The sequence below is a fragment of the Pezoporus flaviventris genome, unplaced genomic scaffold (assembly GCF_033815535.1).
Source record: "Pezoporus flaviventris isolate CSIRO_AGI_PZ_B2104156 unplaced genomic scaffold, CSIRO_AGI_Pfla_v1 ptg000035l, whole genome shotgun sequence".
Lineage (NCBI taxonomy): Eukaryota > Metazoa > Chordata > Aves > Psittaciformes > Psittacidae > Pezoporus > Pezoporus flaviventris.
Genome location: NW_026892583.1, coordinates 3,134,556 through 3,147,056, shown reverse-complemented (window position 1 = coordinate 3,147,056; position 12,501 = coordinate 3,134,556). Strand labels below are relative to the sequence as shown.

At 48.4% G+C, this 12,501-nt stretch overlaps 1 protein-coding gene across 7 annotated transcripts in view; it reads left to right on the top strand.

Annotated features, from left to right (window-relative positions):
• SLC39A13 (solute carrier family 39 member 13) overlaps positions 1-12,501 on the top strand; it is a 42,743-nt gene that overhangs the window by 14,584 nt on the left and 15,658 nt on the right. Inside the window, exon 1 of one of the 7 annotated variants that reach the window (XM_061462202.1) lies at positions 10,859-12,388. The exons of the other annotated variants lie outside the window; for them this stretch is intronic. The gene's annotated coding sequence lies outside the window, so the exon portion shown is untranslated. Of the gene's footprint in view, positions 1-10,858; positions 12,389-12,501 lie in introns of those variants that run through there. 7 annotated transcript variants of the gene reach the window in all.

The window sequence follows — 12,501 nt, the reverse complement described above, 5'->3', positions numbered from 1 at the left end:
TAAGGTCCTTTCCAACCCAAACCATTCTATGATTCATTTGTGAATTTTCCTAGATTTCTCTAAGTGATGGCAGAGTTTTGAATCGGATTTCTGCAAGAGATCTCTAAGTGTGCTTTCCTGGTACATTTATTTAGACAGTCAAAGGCTGAAACTTTCCCTGCATACTTTAGCAAATCTATATGGAGTCTATGTACTAGTTTAGAGTAGGAAGGTTAAATCTCATAGTAAGCTATGAAAATGCAGCTTTGAAAAGCATTTATCTGCACATAAAAGTTGTAAATGCTTATGACAAAGAAAATGTTGATCATCATGAAGTTTTCTGGATGGCTTGATTATAATCTCTCCCTTTCCTTGTGTTTCGCCAGGCCTCTCAGACTTCCTCTTTGACATCACTCACCCTCATACCCTGTAAATCTTTAAGATTTCATTTCTCTGTAACTTCTTGTCTCTGGGCATCAGCGTCTCCCTGACTACAACCATGGCTCCTCCTGTCTCTTTGTTCTCTTTTCTGTGTCCTCCTTGTCTTTTTCTATGTTGCCTAATGCTTTCCAAGTCATTCCCATTGCCTTTAATCATAGTCAATCCATGCAACCCTTCCAGGTACCGCACCATTTTCTTTCCTTAACACTCTGGTTTGTTAGGAATCCAGTTACAAACCATAGTTCAGCTCCATTGACAGGTTTAGGAATAAAGCCCATTGTAACTAAGCACCCTAACAAAATATTTTTGCAGTGCAAATAAGTGCTGTGTGTGGGAGGCCAACTTTTTAAATGTGCATTCTATCACTTGAAAATTTCCCTTGGGGCTCTGACCTTATAGGCAAATCTCTTAGACATTGGTTCCGAATGGCTTTTTGAACTGTCCAGACGGTGCCTGCTCAGTAAGGCTGCCTTTTAGCAGGTCAGAATAGAATCTTGGTTGTGCTTGTAGCTTGAATGGTGAGAACTCAGCCTGCTTCACCTGAAGTGCCAGTGCAAGAGGAGCTAGGACAGAAAATCAGTGACTCCATTTTGACACAGGCAGGAAACAATGAGAGGGAGGGGGCCTTGTTTCTACAGCATAAATAACATTTTGTGACTCCTGTATCATGATTCAGCAGCTCTGATGTCGATTTACAGTAACAGTAACAGAGGAGGTGGGAGATGGTCTGTGGGGGAAGGAGTGTTGACAAAAGCATCTTGTATAACTTCCTCTGGGCTCCTCAGCTGTGTTATCAGGGGTGGGCAGATGTGGAGGAGAAGCCCAGCATTAGGGGAGCAAAGCCCCAGACTGCTGAGAAGAGGTCTGTGGCAATAGCAAGGAATGAGGGAGGTAGATAAGCTTTCAAACTCAGGATTTGTGATCTATGTGGGGCCACTGGCTTTGCCAACCAGCAGATGTATTTGCTCAATGTAAGTAAATGCCCATGCTGGAAAAAATGTGCTGTGTGCTATTCAAAGCATTTCTGATAGTGGCTTCTGAGAACACAAAACAAAAGATAAAATGCAAAACACTTAGTGCAGAGTTGGGGGGGGGGGGGGGGGCGATAAAAGGATTTGGCAGTACTCACTGCTGTACTCTACCTCAGAATTTCTCCCACCTATCTTTCTCCATCGCTATTGCATCTGATACTGTACAGATTCAACTAAGATCACCTTTCTAGACCTCATCTTTGAGATGCTATGCCTGCATCCCAGTTTTCTCCTCCTAAGACTTAGTTTGAGTTGGTCTCCACACAAACTTTCTTGCCCCAGGCTGCATCTTTCTTTCTTCTAATCAGTCCTCTTGATGTCTCTACTAAATTTACTTCTGCCTGCACCTTTTCATCATTGATCATAGCACCAGGAAACCATTGCTATGTGCTGGATTGCTCATCTTGGGTGTTGCGTGTGAATTGCTCTATTTAACCAACAACTGGGATTACTGCTAACAGTGAATGTTAGTTGAGCTTCAGTGGCAATTCTCTTTGCTATTCATGTTCTGATTCCTCCCCCATAATAATGTCTGCCACTCGGTTTCAGTGTTGCCTGTGGCACTCCCACTATTGCTCCAGTCCTGGGCTCCTTTGTCAACTAGAAAAGAAAAAAAAAGGGCTTCCCCCACCTACTTTGAAGTACCTCTGATGAACTTTGCTATCAATTGCACTTTTTTTTAGTGCCAGCTGTATACAACTTCTGTCACCTTAGACAAACAGAAGTGGAAAAACCCTGATCTCATAGATTTCTTCCGTCTTTGAGACAGCATTCCAGAATGTCAGACTGAAACAGAACAGAAGATGTTCTCCCGAGTCTTCTTACAGAACTGTTTGTACCAACCTACTGAATAGCTTTGTATTTTACCCAAACGGAGACTGCACAGATTCATTGGATCTGGAAGGAGACTGTAAACTGCTGAGCTCTACACTGCTGTGGTCTTCTTATAAGAAGAAAACTAGACAAGGCTGTAATACCTGGACTGAGAATTTGAGTGGTGAATATGAATAATGGATCCTCCTGCTTTTAAGAAGATGGAGAACTTAAATTCTGTCTTTTTTGGCTTGAGGGGGACATTGTTCTGAATCACAGTATTACTGTTTTGGAGATTGTTTTGCACTCCATTAACCCCTTCTATTTAACCCTTTCTGCACACCATGCCTTAGAGTGTAAACACTAATATTACATCTCTGCCAAGTGACGGCTACTCTACTTCCAGTGTCTGCAGCACTGTGCAGTCTGGAGCTTGAAGCACTCAAGGGTGAGTGGCAGCACAGGTCTCACTACTTGCAGTAGCCGAGAGTGTGAATCTTGGCACCAGCGTTCAGAACATGATCTCAAGAGGGACAGATGTAGATCTCACTCTGTGCAGAGAATGAAAGTGTGAATGTGGGTTATAAAGTATTTGTATGTCTGCAACACTGACATCAAAACATCCATACTGAACTGCAGCCTGTCTTCTGACAACTGAAGGGCAGGAACCATTGTTTGGGCTCTATCCTGGAGACATGAAGAAGATGTGTTAGGTTACAGAAGCCAGGGGTTTCATTACTGAGCACTAAAGAACATAAGAAAACCCTCTTTCATGGTCAGAACCCAGTATTAACTACATTTAGATACAAGATAAAGACCATATATCAAACACATCACTAATACTTATACCCAGCTTTCTGGGTAATACTGTGGCCTCATTGTTTATGTCTGAAACCTCAGCAAAGAACAAACCCATGCTAGAGATTTAGATTCTCCTAGACCTTTAGCACTACTTGTGCACACAGTCATATAGATTTCCCTTCCTTTTCCTGCTTACATTTGGTAAGATTAGGTAGAGCAGCTCTTCAGGATGAATCTCAGTTCTAACTTCTCTATATCTTGTATGGCTCATCTGCCACATTTCACTCACCTGCCCATACCTACTCTCTGGCTATGTCTTTCCCAAACCAGGCCCATCTTCTTTCTCCAACATGACACTGAAATCTGCCCAGATTAACTAGCACTCGCCAAACAATCCATTTATTCCTTGCAAACACTGGTGAAGTGCAGTGGGCCAGACCAAGCTCACAGCTGGAAGTTGTGCATGGAGGCAGGGATAAAGGAGTCACTGGGGCTTAGCAGACAAACTTGTGGTGCACACAGAGTTAATATGCTGACAGAAACACTGAGGTTTACATCTGAAAACCCAAATATAAAAATAATATGATGAGTAAGACTAAAATTCCCTGTTCTGAGCATCCATGGGGCCAGCTCCCCTCCCCCCCATTCAGGGCTCAGCAGTCACTTCTCCTTTTCTGCTTTGCCTTGCAGAAATGCGTCCTGGGATGAGTCAGAGCAGGACTTCCAGGCAGTACCATTACTGCATTCGGCTCCCACCACACAGCAGGCAAAAGTGCCTACTGCTGGGGTAGCTCCTTTCAAACACTTGGAGGGGTCTCGCTCTGATTCACTTGATACCCCTTGGTACTGTTTATTTCTGAATCCTGGGCTCATAGAAAACATTAAGCTGGAAAGGACCTCCTGGGGGCACTTAGTCCATTCTCCTGCTCAGAGTTTCACAATTAGATCAGGTTGTTTGAGGTCAAGGCCAGTTGAACTTCTGAGAATCTCCCCAGTAACCCTGGACATCTCTTCCACCTTTACTGGGAAGAACTTTTTTAAACCTTCCCATCCTATCCACATTCTGCCTGCCCCTATTTCTCTGCTTGCCAGTGTTCTACCTGTCAGTGCTTAACATTTACTCTTACATATGTGGGCCCTCCAGGGATGTTTTTATGTGCTCTCGCCAGAGAGTTTGTTCTGGTACCTTCCCTTTGGAGTTAGTGCACTTTTAGGGCACAATTCATGTCCCATCCCTTTTTCAGAAGCAAGCTTCTGACCGCACAACAAGAAGAAATATGTTCAAGAATGTCCTGGAGATGGAGTGCAGAGAGCACTATTAGGTGTGAGGAAGCATGATTTTACTTCCATTCCATTCCATCCCATTCCATAAGCCACCTTGATCCCTTTATTAACAAGTTCTATGGTGGAAATTCAGCTGCCAAAATGTCTTCTTAGGAAAGAGTCCAGCTCCCCCTGCAGTGGCTTGGGAGCCAGACTGCTCGGAATGGTCCCTTCCTTCCGCCAAAGCAGATGTTCGACAGGCTTTCATGGACACGCAGGGCTTAAACCCCATTGAGGCTGTGCCCGGCTAAGGGAAAGCCTCCCACAGCTCCACAGTGACCAGGAGACGGTTTGGCACCATCCCTGAGTTTGGGATGTTCCCGTCCTGCCTCGCCTCAGTGGGGAGAGGCGACCACCGGTGCAGCCGTACCATTCTCATTCCCCACGCCTGACTGCACACAGAGCCCAGGCATCAGGCTGAGCAGGAGCTGCGATGGCAAGACCAAGCTCTCACGTAGTGTCACCCGTGGGTTTAGCTGCTTGTGTCCAGTAGCTGTGAGAGAGATCAGATCTAACCTATCGGGTTAATCTGTATCTCCTGCCGCTGGTGAAGTTCCGTTTCCCCACTGCCACCCGCTTTAGCTCAGCCCCGGCAGAGACGGGGGAGCAGCTCCGGGCCCGGGCATCGCGTTTTGCGGGAGGGGGGCACCCCCGGGCGGTGCCGCTGCAGAAATGCAGCTTCTGCTGCTCTGAGAGCCACGAACTCGAGAGACCTCCAGAGCGCCGCAAGCGAGTGAGAACAACTCATTTCCCATTCATCCTTTCACATTCATTCCATCCTTTTGTCTTCAGCTTGAATGCTATGAACAGATTTGTCGGAGAGCAGATGCAGCCAATAGCTGCTACTTTGTCAAGGTAGGACTTTAAAAAATACTAATAACAATTTAAAGATCAAAATCAATCTGTTTGCAGCATTTGTCATTCCTTAGCTGATAATTTTGAGTGAATTTTTTATCAGTAAACAAATTATTTATCCCAAAATGTGCCAAACTTCACTGGTATCTCTGGGCTTTTGTGGCTGAACCCACCTCTGTCTTCATGGGTGCCACTGAACCACAATGTGTTAATGGGTTTACATTTTCTTCTGGGGAGCTGCTTCCATTCCATCATTGCCATTACTCTGGCAAGAAACTCCCAAGGCACCACAAAGATTGTAAGCAAGGGTAAGCACTGGAGATACCCAAGTAAAGATGTTAGAGAGGCGAGAACATCCGTTGCAAGTCAAAGCAAACTGGATATGTGGTGTCTGGTTTTGTCTGTCTGCCTTTAAATCTGATCTGTTGAGGAAATAATTCAGTAAAGAATACAGAACCCTCCAGAGGGCAATCAAGCTGAAGCAGCTCTGTGGGAGAAGGCTCCAGTCATCTAACTACTGGCTCATGGATCCATCCTGCTGAACTCTTGATCTTGCCATACTGATCTCTCAACTACCACTGCAAATTCACTGTGCAGCCACCAGCTATGGGAAAGCTCCATTGGTGCGTTAGCAGCTGCCATCTGGGGACATGAGCTGCTGAGTGCCCATTACATCATGAGTTCTTCTTGTGCTGGCTTATGGTGGGATGCCATAAAACTTGAAACCCTGAAGCACTGAAGTCAGAAGCAAACTCCCACTGATTTCTCTGAGACTGTGTTACCACCATTGATTGCACCAGTCTGAAATGCTCAGCGTGGCTTGGTATACCTGAGGAGGAGCCTGTTGTAGTCGTGGTAATCAGGATATGACCCTGTGGAACACAAGACCCTTACAATTTGAGAACAGAAATACAAAATACTTTCTCTTTAAAAGTTCCCTTTCAGAATTCAGGTTCTATATAAATGTTCTGCTTGCAAGGGAGAAAGGCAGAGCTTCTCTTTAGCTGCATTTGCAGTGTGGTCGTAGATAGGGTTGTGTTCCTGTTACTCAAGTGCAGAAAGAGCAGCTAAACCAGTGCAGGCGACTGCAGCCGACTGAATTCCCATGCTCCAGGGCATGACATTGTTATGATGTAATGAGGCCAGGGCAAAACCGTAGGAAAAAAGCGTCAGCATCAGCAGCGCCTCCCTGGGGAATAGGATTCATTCCGAAAACTGGAGCGAGAAACAAGTTCTGTGTTGCAGGGAGAATGGTAAGAGATGGAACCAAGAAGTCCTTCGGTATGTTTTGGAAAGTGCCTGTACTGGAAACCAGGTAGCTCTAACCTTGCTCAGCCTGGATGTAAAGTAAATCTCTGCTCTTCTCTGACCTAGTCCGAGGTTTCCGCAAACCTCTGTCAGAACCGTGGATGTTTTTCACCACTAACAGTATATTGGTGCTTGTGGAGCTCCGGGGTTACACACGTGTCATCACGAAGGTTGTACTGAACCTGTAAGGAGCAGGCGAGTATGTTTTAAGAGTTGCTCCACTATGTAAAAACACCTGAAGGCTAAACCTCAGCGCAGGCTGCCACACAATTCAGGTCCAGGCAGTCAACATCGAAGTAAAAGGGCAAAGTGAAAACAGGCGCGTTCTGGGCGGCCGGGATCCCACAGCGCGCGTCTGTGTCCCGCTGTCCGCATGCTCCTGCTGGGGATCTCACTGCGGAGCGTGAGGGAGGTGACTCCTGCGGGCCGGGAGCCCCGGGACACCGCGGGGCTCGGGCCGCTCCTCCCTCCCCGTGCCGCTGGGGAGCGCAGCGGGCGGCAGGGGGGGTCCGGCAGGAAGCGCGGCCGGCGCCCGCCCCCCGGCGGCGGTGGCCGGAAGCGCGTTCGGCAGCGGGTCCCCGCCGGGGCGGCGACGCTGGTGCCGGGGAGGCCGGGACCGACGTGGCCGGCCGGGGCGGGGGGGCGGAGCCGAGGGGCCGCCGGGCGGGGTAGGCCCGCGCCGAGCCGCGGCTGGATGGCAGCGGCGGACCGGGGCACGGTAACGGGGGCTGGCGGAGCGGGAGCCGGGGGTCACCGGGCTGCCCTCCGCTCCGCTGTTGCGGCGGGGAAGGGGGAACGGTGGGGGCCGGGTTTGGCCGCGCAGCTCAGCCCCGGGCTGAGGTGGGACGGGGTGAGCAGGGCCGGCAGCGGTGCCCGCAGGGAGCAGAGTCCCGTAACGGTGGGGCTCGGCCCGGCCGAGCGCGGGGGAAGTTTGAGAAGCGCGGTGCCTGGCCTGGCTGCTCCTGCCGGGAGCCGCGGGCTCCCCGCCGCCCGCTCCCGGCTCCTCTTCGGCTCCGGGACCGGCATCTTCCCCCCCGGTGCAGCCGCCTTTGCCGTGTGGGTTCCGCGGCAGGCGCGCCGGGGCCGGGAGCTCAGCCCCCCAGCGGAGAAAGTTTGGGAAGTGTTTGCTTTGGAAATCGCGGGGGGGTCTCGGCGCTGGGACCGCACCTGGGCCTTGGGGGGAGGCTGAAATAGCGGCCCGGGGTAAATCACGGCCTCAGCACTGCCGTGGTGTCGGAACAGTGACAGGAGCGGGGCCGCCGTTAACCCCCTGCGGACCGGAGCCGGGCCCGGGTGTGCTGGGGCCTCTGCCCCAGGCTGCCGCGGTTGATGGGTTGGGAGGAGAAATCCCACCCAGCCCTGGGGTGAACGCCATTGCCCGATCGGAGATTTTCCCTCTTTCGTGCTGGGAAGAATGGGGAAGGCGTCGCTGTCTCGCAAACTACTTTTGAACAGTGTTTGAACAGCGTTTTAACTGCCTGCCTTGCCAGCTCTTAGGTTTGCGCGGGGTCTGTATTCTGTTGTGATCTGGACACCCCATCGTTCTTAATCCTGTGCATCTCCAGCCTTTGGCAGTGCCCGCTGCGATGTGCATGATTTCCAGTAGTCGAGTGTCTCTGCAGAGTGGTTTTGATGAGAGAGACGAGGGAAAGGGGAAAGGGTCCCAGCGGAGCAGTGCGGTCCTAAAGGTGGGCAGTGATTAAGGGAGGAATGCTCGGGGAGGAGCTGGAGACCTCGTGTGCCTCAGCCGAGGTCAGGGCTTCCAGGAGGAATACAAAGCTCTCCACAAGGCTAATGGAGGGAGGTGGCTCGTGGAGAAATTTTTGGCTGAAAAGTATGCTTCCTCCCTGGAAAATAACTTTTTTCCATTCCATGCAGTGCTCTTTTGCAACTGTAAAATCAGGCTTCCAGGGAAAACACTTGTAAAAAAGCCTTTTCTTTTTCATGTTCCCCCCCCCAACAACATCTAAAATGTCGTTGTGTGGCAATGAGCAATTGTGCTGAGACTGACGAAGCTGTGTGGTCTGGAAAGGCAGTGTCTCGGAGGGGAGGAGGTGGGTGGCTGCAGGAATCGTCGTCGTGTCAATGTTTTATTTTCTCTTTTCCAGTAGGTTTTTCCTTTGGCATTTTGAGCTTCGTCCGTGCTCTCTCAGGCACTGCCTGCTACAGAGCCACCAGGGAGGAGGACAGGAGCTCCTCTGCCTTGGTGTGCAGGCTGCCCCTACACAGGAGCGTGTAAATGGCAGATCTCATTTGTTTGTTTTTCCTGAGCTGGGAAGACCTCATGGTTATTCCAGTGCTGAGGCTGTTGCTGAAGGAGCTGAGCAGATCTGACTCCTGAATTGTAGAATCAAAGCATGGTTTGGGTTGGAAGGAACCTTAAAGCTCATCCAGTTCCAACCCCCTGCCATGGGGCAGGGACACCTTCCACTAGAGGAGGTTGCTCCAAGCCTTGTCCAACCTGTCCTTGAACACTGCCAGGGATGGGGCAGCCACAGCTTCTCTGGGCACCCTGTGCCAGCGCCTCAGCACCCTCACAGGGAAGGATTTCTTCCTAATGTCTAACCTAAATCTAACCTAATGGTGCCAGGCTTGTGATCTGACCCGGCTGAGAGCTGTGGTCCCAAATGGTGGTGTCAAAACCAACGAGTAAATGATGCACTGGCTGTTTTCTCTCCTATGCATGTCCTTAAATAGATCCTATACTCTTCTTGAGAAGGATGTATCTCTATAAACCTGGCTGTGTCTCTGCCTCAGTGACCACAGACATCTTTGAGAACCTGCAGGTACTTTCTCTAGAAATTTCTCCAGACCTTCTCTGAGTTCCTAAACCAGAAGCTGTTGTCTAAAATCAGGCGTAGGTAAAGGCTTCTTCCACCCTCTGCACTTTAGTGGCAGGGTATTATTGTCTCCCTTGAGCTTTTTTTGTCCTAGGACTACATCCCAACTGCTCCTTTTCTTCCTTTTAAATATTTGTCTTAGGAGCAGCTGGTTTGAATTGAGAGACTTCACAACCGTTAGGTCAAGTTAGTATCTCATGAGGAGTGTGTACTAATGTGATAGGGAAGCAAAGGGGTTATAGAGATCAGAAGTGCATTTTGTTGAGCAAGTGATTACGATATATTAGGAAAAAAGCAAATGCTGGGATAATGCTCTAAATAATTAGCTGGGTGTAAAGATCAGATCAGTGTGTCCTGGGTGATGCCCCAAGTTCCTTGTAGATGTTTTATGAGCATCAGGAATTTATTACATGAGATATGAGAATGTTCTTGAGCCATGAGGTAATGACAGTCAGGCAGCACAGGTGTCAAGAAATGTACTGGTTTTCCCTTGAATAACAGGAGAAGACAAACCTGTGGGCCACAGAAGGTTGACCAACACAAATGTGATTGGGGGAATTGTTTTTCTACCCCTTTATGCTCATTTATTGCCCCTTTTTGGAGGAATCTGGTCTGTTTCACTGCTGGGAGAAGGACATGATCCAGGTATGCAGCCTGGTTTTGAAGCCCTGGGCTTGCCCCATGTCCTGTGTGCTACTGCCTCTCTCTCCAGGATTTTGGTCTTAAAGACCCTGTCAGGTGTCCCCTGGGGCAGATGTGGGCTGGGGGTGGAGAAGGAGATGAAAGGAACAGACTTGTTGAGTCAATTGCAGTGATTACTTTTCCAGACTGAGTCTCAAAAGCTGTGACAACAGGGTTGTGGAAGAGGCCAGTTTGTGCCACTTCCCATCATTGCCAAGCTGCAGAGAGCAGTCATTTTGCTGCGTGTGTTTGTTGCCTCTTCACAGGCATGGTTGTATAAATCCTGATTTTTAAATATCCTTTTCTCTCTGTTCCTTACAAAGAAGCTGTCCTCAGTCATTTTCCAGGTCTAAAACAGTCATAAAGGAAGAGGGTGTCCATCAGGCCTGCTCTGGAGTTGGAAGGGGTGCCTGTCTTTTTTTAAAGCAGGAAATTCTCTAATTGCAGGTTGTTATGCAGCAGCGAGTAAGCAGAGAGAAGGCTGTGGCTGGTGTAATGTGCTTGAAGAGTCCCATCACCTCCCTGTACAGATGCCTGTGTAGCTGACAGCTTCAGCTTGCATTGGTACTTGGGACAGAACTACCCATTAGGTACCATGGTAGGGGACAGGTAACATTTTAAGAGCTTCCAGTGCAGGATTCTATGGCATAGTTATTACCACAGTTGTGTGTGTCTGCGTAGCTTTGGGGGTAGCCTGCATCCCTGTAAGGGGAGTGAGAGGGCCTGGCAGCTTCCCAAGTACATTCATAGGGTGACACTGGGCACAGGGCAGCTCATAGGGCTCTCCTCATAGTCATTATCAGTGCTCAGAGCCTGGAGTGGTTGTACTGATAGTGCTTGACAGCTGAAAACCTGCCTCCTTTCCTAGGGTCCTGCCAGTGGAACAAGGATCCCACCAGTCTACATCAAATTATAGGTGTAGGGCTGGAGGGACTTCAGGAAAGGATTTAGTCTTTGCAATGAAATAGCATCTGCATCAGGTATTTACCCTTTTCCTCAAAAGAAGGAACAAAATCCATCCGGGTGCTGGAAGTTCTGTATCGCAGATAATCTGTTTCAGTGTATCACCACTTTGGCACCATGTAAATTTGTTTCTTCATATCCAGGCTGAACCTCGTTTACTATTTGAGCTGATGCTACAACGTGGAAGAGTTGAGCACTTTCCCCCTTTCTTGTGATTTCTATTGTATGCAGACCATTCTGTTCTCTTCAGTGTTATCTTTTTAAGACTAAACATACCCATGTCCTTCAGTTGTTTTTCCCAGGTCATGCTTTTTACACTCGGATTTTTTCTTTCCACTGCAGTGTCTCTGATCTTTTTCATCTATTTTATAAAGAGGAGTAAGTGAGGGTGGGTAAAGGCTGTTGGCTGAAGTCTCACGTCTGTGGAGTGGAATGGAATCACTGCTTCTGCGTCACACGTACAATGCAGGGAGAATAACATGTTCCAGGATGTCATTTGCCTGCTGTACTGCCTTGGAATTAATTTCTGAATCGATGTAATGCATGTGTGCATTTTTTGGTGGCACATTGGTGTTCCTGTTTTTTCTCTCGCTTAGTATACTGTACTGTATGATCTTTGCTGAGCTTGTTTCATGGTATGCTATATGTAGTTGGTTTCCTGCAGCCACATCAAAGCACTGCAACAAGATGCTACAAACCCATGAACTTGCTATGTTGAGAGTATTTTTTCCTTGTGAAACAGTAACAGTTAAGAAAAGTGATGAGGTTTGTATGGGTCAGTAGAGTTTGCACTTGATCAGACATTATCTTGCCACCAAATGTGGTTCCTTTTTGCATCCTCCCTGCTCCTGATGTCTCTGCTCACTGTGCTTGGAGCTCATTGTTCTCCTCCACAGGAGCCACAGGGCCCTGTCCTTTAATATTTGATTACTCACTGCAGCTGGGCCTTCCTCCTGCAGTGATTTAGTTCAGGGACTGAAACTGGGAAAAGTTGAAGCCTTTAAAAATACATAGTTTTTTCCTGCTAGTTTGTTGTGCTCATGGAGCCAGGTGTGAGCATGGGGAGGGGATGCTTTGATGCTTCATGAGGGAGCGGGGGACAAGGGGCAATGCTGCCCTTTTGGGCTGCAGTGAGCCCTTAGGTTGGTTCCAGCACCTTGAATTTTGTCCTGATAGTGTCAGCCCCCTTTCTGTCTGGCTGTTACTTAATGCTTTGCTACCTTTATTACTTTCTTATCTTATAGGTAACTACAAACTGATCATTTAACTTGATCAAGAGTCTGTCAGAGGATTGAAGTTACTGGTCTGTAACTTCTTAAGTCTTCTGCCACCTTTTTTTTTCTTTTTATAAAGGTAGGTGAGGCATGATGCTCTCCAGCCTCCTGTAGCCTTCCCTATTCAAAGATGGTCACTAACGCTTCAGAGATTACTTTGACTGGTTTCTTACATGCCTTCAGGTGAATGCC